The sequence below is a fragment of the Lepeophtheirus salmonis genome, chromosome 3 (genome assembly GCF_016086655.4).
Source record: "Lepeophtheirus salmonis chromosome 3, UVic_Lsal_1.4, whole genome shotgun sequence".
NCBI classification, from domain to species: domain Eukaryota; kingdom Metazoa; phylum Arthropoda; class Copepoda; order Siphonostomatoida; family Caligidae; genus Lepeophtheirus; species Lepeophtheirus salmonis.
Window position 1 is genome coordinate 15,055,841 of NC_052133.2, and position 7,521 is coordinate 15,063,361.

At 34.4% G+C, this 7,521-nt stretch overlaps 1 long non-coding RNA gene across 1 annotated transcript; it reads left to right on the top strand.

Moving 5' to 3' along the window:
• The first annotated feature begins 613 nt into the window (after positions 1 to 613).
• LOC121115481 (uncharacterized) lies at positions 614 to 1,346 on the top strand. The gene is made up of 3 exons (XR_005863534.2): positions 614 to 831; positions 899 to 1,018; positions 1,073 to 1,346. It is a non-coding gene; the product is annotated as an uncharacterized lncRNA (long non-coding RNA).
• Positions 1,347 to 7,521: the final 6,175 nt, after the last annotated feature.

The following is a 7,521-nucleotide window of genomic DNA, read 5'->3' on the forward strand; positions in this document are numbered from 1 at the left end:
ATCAAGGACACTGAAGGACTCTTATAAATGAAATATCTATCCTAGAGTAAGAGACGAAGCAAAGTTGACTTCAGAACTTCAGAATTTCAATGAAGGAGTAGTGGATGGAGGTGAGAACTCTTTCTGTTCCTTACTTGGGCTTTAAGTGGATTATTCTGTCTTTTTATGGAACTCACTGGTTCTTATAGTTGTATACGATTATTCCGTAGAAGATTGGGAGGGATTTATGTATTTTTGAGGATAGAGGCATTCACGAGGTCAGAAGTCACTATCACAGACTTAGAAAGGGAAGGGGTCTCTGAACAAGGAACGATTCTTCCATTAAAGAAGATGAGATCCATCGAGTGAGGCACACAGAGACGAGATCCCTTGAACAGAAAATGAAGAGAGGATCAGAAGGCGTTTTGCTAGGATATCTAAATGGAAAAATATAAAACCCGAGAGAAAATGTATACAGTGATGGAGATCCAATAAAATGCAATCCAGTCGGAGGGGGAACATTTCTAAGGCATGTGACTAATACAATTAATTATATTAATATTGCACTAAAGTAAGCGGCAATCTGTAGACTTTTTTAGAGGGAGATGTTGTACAAGAATTATTAATAAATAATGAAGAAAAAAAGAAGAAAGAAAAAAAGGAAAATCTACCAACTGTTTTCCTTTTCTAATCTTAAAAAGTAATTTATTTGAGTTAAAGGACTCTAGGGATAATTTGACCAAACGCACCCAAGCTAGGTCATAAGGTATTATTATTATTTCTCAAGCAGTTATCATTATTCTTTTATTCTGAGGAGAAAATATCTGTCATCTATGTACTGAGTAACAATATGTGAGTATGATCATGAAAAACTATTGTGTCTTGACGAGGTTGATCAGACACAAATTATTAATAACAGGGAATCCAGGAATAACCGAGAGAAACAAGGAAAAGGCGTGGAGGAATAATTCTACGATAGATTTAATATGAACACATGACGTATATTATCTTTGATCATAATATAAACTACTCTTCATACGTAAGTGATGTCATGCTTTTATACCATAAGAATAAAACAACACTTTACATATAGATCATATTAAATAATAAGAAGAACACAAGAAGAAGGGGAGAAGAGGATAAAAGTCATGGGCGTCTCGAATACCTGTACAACAGACTAGAAAACGCACGCTCCAAGGGATGGCTTAGTAGAAGTTCACAAATATGTTAGATTTTTAATAAAAATACATTAATACAGTTTTTCTATACAGATTGTATGAGTTAAAATCCATAAATATTTATATATAATAAGAATTCAAGACTAAATAAGCTGCAATATATCAGATTGAAGTTTGGCAAACTTTCTAGATTTGAGTTTGTTTTCAGATGATATTTTTCTACCTTCCTATCTGGTGTTGTCATTGAGTCGAGAAACCAAATTTTTGCTCATTACGTTGAAGAGGATTTGAGAAATCTTGCAATGAAGGCTTGCCCATTTGTGACCTTGATTACACACAGTATCAACTATTGCTTCGGTTATAGTTTCTGAGCTATTTATTGACTCTTTATGATGGATTTCTTTGATATGAGCAAAGTTAGGGTGTAATGATGATTTATTTACTAGACGGTTCTAGATTTACTAGATGTTGTGTGGGTGAGTATTTGAAGTCTGGAGCTCACCACCACAAAGAAAATGAGGGAAGAACTTCTTGTTGACTGGTTGGTTATCAACTAATACGGCCACAACAATCAATCCGATTTGATAGAGGGTTTTAATAATTAGAATATATTTACGGTAGATGAATTCAGCGTTTAATTTGGGAATTTGTATAAGTGCTACCACATCCATGTAGTTTCCTCCACCGGATTTGATCATAAAGGTAAGGACCGTTTTAGTTGTTTGATTGTTCTCGCAGTGCAAGAACTTACCTCTAACAAACTCGACTCATTCTGCAGAGTAGACCTCATCGATTATAAGATTCACATTGCGCTCTCTGCTGTTAAGGTGTTTGATCCTGTTCCAAGATATTTAACAAGAGATGAGGGTAGTCCAGTCTCCGCGGTAACTGCAGGAGACATAGTTGAAGATACTTGGGACATGGAATTGTAAGGCAATTTGACTCAAGAATTTGTTCATAGAGGTTCGAACTAACATTTTGCCATAAAGGGAAAAAAAAGAGAAGACAAGGTGAAAATCTCCGTCTGTTGGGTTTCTTGAAGAATAATGCCATCTTTTCTATGATGAAAGACAATTGCAAAGAATGAATTGGCGTCAAGTCTTGGAATGCAAGTAGTTTGTCCAATAAGCCCATGATAATTTCATTAATATCTTCATTATTCAAGAACTCTTTTGATCCTAAATACGCAGCAAGGTTGATTACTTCTAATTTGATGACATTAGCCTTTGTGGTAAGACAGTGGGAGACTGAACTATAGCTTAGCGTATGATGCCCATGAATTTTTTTTGGATTTTGAGGCTAGCCTTAATATCATGGCCTTCAGTCGCTTTCAGCTTAACAAGGGTCAATTTGGGGTATTTAATTAGTATAAATCCCGACGATAATGTTTTAATTAATAACTTATCATAAAGCTCCTTAACGGTTAGCTCCTCTTTTTCTCAAAGCATTTTTAGCTCCAAGGCTTCCAGACGCTCGTTTTCGAGCTGGAGTCGTAGGTCACTAGTTGATGCTCGGATGGGTTAAAGAAGAGGCGGAGGAGAAGAGAGGTATAGTGGAGGGTTTGTCCACACTGAAGGAACATCATCCTTTTTTAGTAGCCTGAACAGTTATTCAACTAAATACATATGTCAATCCTTGAATTAGCTCTATATTTTCATTTTAAAGTAACTTATCCTTTTACTTAAAGCTGGAATCTGTTTTTGAGCTTGTGCCCATGAGAGCCCTACCCTAGTTCCATTTGCCGATTAAATTGACGACCACTGCCCTGTCTTTGGTCAACAGAATGGTTAATATAATGCGATTTTGTGAAATGGAGGCTGCACAGTCTTGAATTCTTCGTAATTAATAGTATTATCTATACTTTTGAATTCTCTTTGAGATCCACTTTTTGTCTTCGAACCCCCCTCTCCCATTTGGATTCAAGATCCAGATTATGAGGCACATTGAAACCAGGAAAACTATGGTATAGGATCTTAGGATTCTTGACGACATCTGGGGGGCACATCACTTCCATCCCATCACCTTAAACATAACAGTAAAGATCGGAATCCTGAAGCTATAAATATTAAATATAGTATCTTTCACTACTGAAAACAATGCCTAATCAATTTTAAAAACAAGCCGTGTGTTGGAGCCGGTGCGCTTTTTTACTCATCTGCATGTAGTCCAGATGGCTCGAGATATCCATGATAAAGTGTACATACACTACAAATACGATGAGCAGCACTTCTATATTTTTTAGGGCAGGTTTGTCTGTTCGGCGACATCTAATAAATTCGGGCAAAGCCGGTTATAACTGATAAATGAAATAATTCTCAAAACAGGAACAGTTATAACAGAAAAAATTGCACTATTGAGCTAATATTTTCTTGTGTGATTGTACAATTCGTTACAAAAGTATGGTATATGTCTAGTCTGAAGATATTGATGATAAAAACCTCATTAACAATTGTGCAATCTCAGTGTACCATTTTGAAGAGTAAAGAGGCTCTTATTGTTTTCCTCATTTACCGAGTATGTCCTCTTTTTATATCCTATCCGGAGTCTCAAAGGGTTATTCGGCGTTGGTCGGACCAAGGAAGGAGTGGGAAATAACATTAACAATGATCAATGTTATTTCCTCATAATTTATAGACCCCTTCAGTGACGGGCGAGCATTATAATATAGGCCCTGTATAAATGTATTATTATGAATTTAAAAAAAAAAAATATTGTTTTATAAATTTCAAATAACAACATGTATGCATGAAAAAAATTGTTAAGATGGGAAATCCGTCTTTTATTTTTTTTCAGAAATTGTCAAATCAAAATTTGCGAAGAAAACAGCGAAAAACTTTTGAGCTTGAATTTTTCATAAAAAGTATGAAATCGTAGACGTTGGAAAGAGAAACACAAGCCTACAAAGATTTTTTGTACATGCAAAACGAAAAAAGTTATGGAGAATGATGTCGTCAAGAAAATAACACTCAATTACTGGTTCATTTTTACCAATTTTGCCAAAATTATGTAATAAAACGTTTTTTGAAGTTGAAAATACATCATTGCTCAGTGAAGGGATAAATGCAATGCTCAAAATGCTTCGTTCTTCTTAAAAATTGAAAATTGACGTTTCATGAAGAAAAAAAAATGAAAAATTATTCAAAAAATGACAGATATTTCCGTTAAACATGAATTTTTTATGGGTCAAATATATGTGCAAATAAATTTCCAGACAAATTTCTACAAACTTTATTCTATGTACAAATCCAATATTTCATTGGACATCTTTTTTTTTTTTTTGCACCTGAAAAAAACAAAAGTGCAATTTTCATCCATTTCTTTTTTTACCCATATTTTTTTGTTATTTTAAATAAACTAAGAAAACGTACTTATTCTTATAGTTATTTTTTGAGACGCCAGTCACTTTTTGATTTATACGTCATATAATCTCTTTAAGAGCCAAAACACAATTTTTGTGTTTTGGGTATAGAATAAGCCCCCCTTATATGACCCTTCCGAAAATCGGAACCCCTATTTTAGTCTGAGGTGCTTCAAAAGAAGTACCCATGGAGATTTTTAGCATCCTAGGTCCAACGATTGGAATCCATATAGGACACACACAAACTGTATATTATTTATATATATATGTTACGGGCAATGTGAAAAATGCTAAAGCAATCTATTCATTTTCCAATAGAGTGTTTAATGGTCATTTTAAATTCATTATATTGTCCGGTAATAGGATTGTGGGTAATTTGATCATTAAACAATTCATTGCTAATTAATTGTATTATTAAGGATTTGATTATGATACAATTTCATTGTAAGCAATTTGATATTCCTGTTTATTTTGATTGAAATTTATATTGTCTTCACACAATCAAGCTATTGTAAGGTAAGAAATTGTCACGAGAGACTTAATTCTATTTTGCATAATATACCTCGGCCAACAGGTTGTGCAGGTCGGCAGCCAGGGAAAAACCTATCGCCATTAATATACTGAGTATCAAGGATCCCTTCTAATATTCTATGATGCACCCCGGTCCAAGGGTTGTGCAAGGGAACCAATGGTCCAAAAGGTGGATCATAACCCGCCACCATCACTATCCTGAGTATCAAGGATCCCTTCGAATATATTATAATTTTTCCACCGGCCCACGAGTTACGTTAGTTATCTGCTTGTGGATAAGGGGGATGAAAATCCATCACTGCAGCTATCTTGCGTATCAAGGACCTCTTTTACTATCCTATAATACACTCCGCCCACAGATTGTGTGAAAGACCCGCAAGTTCAAGAGGTGGATTATTACCCACCTCCACCGCTTCCCTGAGCATCAAGGACCTTCATTATTCTCACAACTCAAGGGATTGAAATTTTTTTGTGTTATACTTAGTGAGCTCTGTAAACGTATATGTAACTTTGGTTGTGGTTTATGACCTTCATACGGCTCCTCTGCAACTGGAGGGTTCAGGTGTTTTTTATACTAAAATGTAAGCCAAAACGCTGGACAATTTGAATGAACGTTATAAAATGTGAGATATCAAGATGACTACAGCAACAAGTAAAGATCTAATTAAAAATTACATTAGAATTGTTGATCCTATTTAATAATATTCGTACTAGACGGTTGTATATTTGTATAAATTTTATTAGTTTCTTCAAAATAGACATAAACAAAAAACGTATTTAAATATACTTTTCAATATTAAATGTAGTTATTTAAAAAAATATCTTTTTAAGCATACCTAACATAACTAAAATGAACTAATTTTTTACCTAAATATTTTTACTTAATATATCCTAAACATCAACACATTCACCAAATAAACTAGTTTGCTAGCACATTGTGCTATTATGGCATTTGCTATTACAGAAGTGTCCCTTTTTTGCAGATGAACTGATTTGTTTGGAGTATGTACAATTGCACCACTTAAAGCCTTGTTCATTTCCGTCCTATTGAATTGAAGCGGTGAGTCGCAATGTAACTTCCTTCCCTCTTGGAACTTCATCAACACTGAGGAATGATTCCTTGCAAGTCTCAAACTGCTTTCTTACATTCAGCTGTTTTAAAACATAATTTATTCTCACTTATCTATAATATCCGTTCTCTGCTTCATGAATCACAACAGCCAAGAGGTAGTAGGGATATGTTTTTCGAGGGTTGATTCTTGGACCTTTGAGGCACTGTCCTACCTCAGTCCCCTTAAACTTCCTCGTGGAGAGTTCCATCATCCTATTTGTTTGTTCTTCTTGTCTGTGACTCGCTCTTCTCTGTTTCACTTGGCCGTCTTGAGCAAATTTTCAATGTGAGTACATTAGATATGTCCAATCATCTTCTTTTCATCCCATGAAAACGCTGGAAGGTTCTGAAGCGTGGCATTTGAGGCCACCGATTGAAGAATTTTGTTCTCTAGATACAGAATACCGTGGCGGTGGCTAATGACCCACCTTTTCGAACGGCGGTTCTCTTGCACTAGCCTTTTAATATAATAGGCTCTATTGCCACTTGAAATATTTTAATGGGCCGCAGAACCTATTAAGCTATATTTCTTGAAGAATGGCTATATAAAACAAAACTATTAAATAAAAATCTATTGAAATTTTAGACCAAATATAAATAAAGGCTAAATTTAATTTCCCAAGGCCAATCTGCTTAGAAGACTAAACTGGTAACCCTGTTTGAGTCTCAAAAAATACGAGATACCGTCAAATATTTTTCAATGTTTCTAGGAATTATGAGTATTTTATGCGTTTTGATGATTTTCGACAATTTTGCTAAAAAATACTGCTAGAAATGAGAATGAGTTGTTGGCCACACATAACATTCAGCGGGCTGCAATGTTGCCTGTGTTCCACAGTTTGTGCATCCCTGCACTAGATTATAAAATTGTTTGCAATGAAATAGTATCTTAATCTAATCCTTAATGATCAAATTACTTGCAATAAAATTGTTTAATATTCCAATTACTCACAATCATTTTACCTGACAATGTAAATGAAGTTAAAAAGAATTATAAATTTTCTGGACATTTTACACATTTACCTGGCATTCTGCACATTGCTCAAACTAATCGGGTCATTTATCCTTTTTATGGAAATCAAAATATAGACACCCTAACTAGTTATATGGTTAATAATAAAATCTTAGAAAGAGGTGTAGCCATGAATCCCTGATCCCCCTTTTGCGCGGCCCTTGCAACAACGGCACTAAACATTTAATGAGATTATGTTTTTTAAAATAATTGTAAAAATCAAACCAACATAATTAAGTAACAAGTAAACCCGAGATTTTCGAATTGGAAAATCGACTCAACAACACTAATCTCCATATTTTTAATATTTATATAGACTACAATTACAAATAGTTTTATTTTTTTCGTATTA